General features: G+C 42.2%; 1 non-coding gene across 1 annotated transcript; it reads left to right on the top strand.

Moving 5' to 3' along the window:
- The first annotated feature begins 47 nt into the window (after positions 1-47).
- Trnal-caa (transfer RNA leucine (anticodon CAA)) lies at positions 48-122 on the top strand. Its single transcript has one exon. It is a non-coding gene; the product is annotated as a tRNA-Leu (tRNA).
- The last annotated feature ends 664 nt before the right edge of the window (positions 123-786 follow it).

Genomic DNA, 786 nt, shown 5'->3' with positions numbered 1-786 from the left:
ACGAGGTACTGGCGAAATTAAATCTGTGGGGAGGGGGCGTGAGTCGTGCTTGGGTAGCTCAGTTGGTAGAGCACTTGCCCGCAAAAGGCAAAGGTCCCGAGTTCGAGTCTCGGTCCGGAACACAGTTTCAATCTGTCAGGAAGTTTCATAGCAGTGTAGGCAGTTTGTTTAGTAGACCTGTTGCATCTTCTAAATATTCTGACAATGCAACACAGTCTTTGGTTTCTCTTCCTCGCAATATTACGTTCTGTATGTGGTCGTTCCATTTTAAGGTATTCGTTATTATAACTGCTACGTATTTAGTCGAATTGGCAGCCTTTAGATTTGTGTGATTTTTCGTTTAACCGAAATTCAACGGATTCATTTTAGTACTATTGCGGACGACCTTGCACTTTTTATTATTTAGGGTCAATAGCCTCTTTTTGCACCATCCAGATATGTTGTACAAATCTCTTGCCTTTTGTTTTTATCTTATGATGAATTTACTAAATGGTAAATGGCAGCATCGTATGCAAACAGTCTAAAAAGCCTGCTCAAAGTGTCTTCTAAATCTTTTATATAGATCAGGAACATGAGAGGGCCTATAACACTTCATGGGGGAACGCAAGATTTTACTTCTGTTTTACTCGATGACTTGCCGTCCATTACTAGGTACTGTGACCTTTCCAGAGGGAAATCACAAGTCCAGACACACAACTCCGACGGCACTCCACAGGCGCGCAGTTTCATTAGAAGCCGCTTGTGGCGTACAGTATCAGAAGCCTTTGGTAATGTAGACAGATGGAA

The sequence above is a fragment of the Schistocerca nitens genome, chromosome 10 (assembly GCF_023898315.1).
Source record: "Schistocerca nitens isolate TAMUIC-IGC-003100 chromosome 10, iqSchNite1.1, whole genome shotgun sequence".
Lineage (NCBI taxonomy): Eukaryota > Metazoa > Arthropoda > Insecta > Orthoptera > Acrididae > Schistocerca > Schistocerca nitens.
The sequence above is the reverse complement of the archived record's forward strand: the minus strand, read 5'-3'. Positions and strand labels throughout refer to the sequence as shown.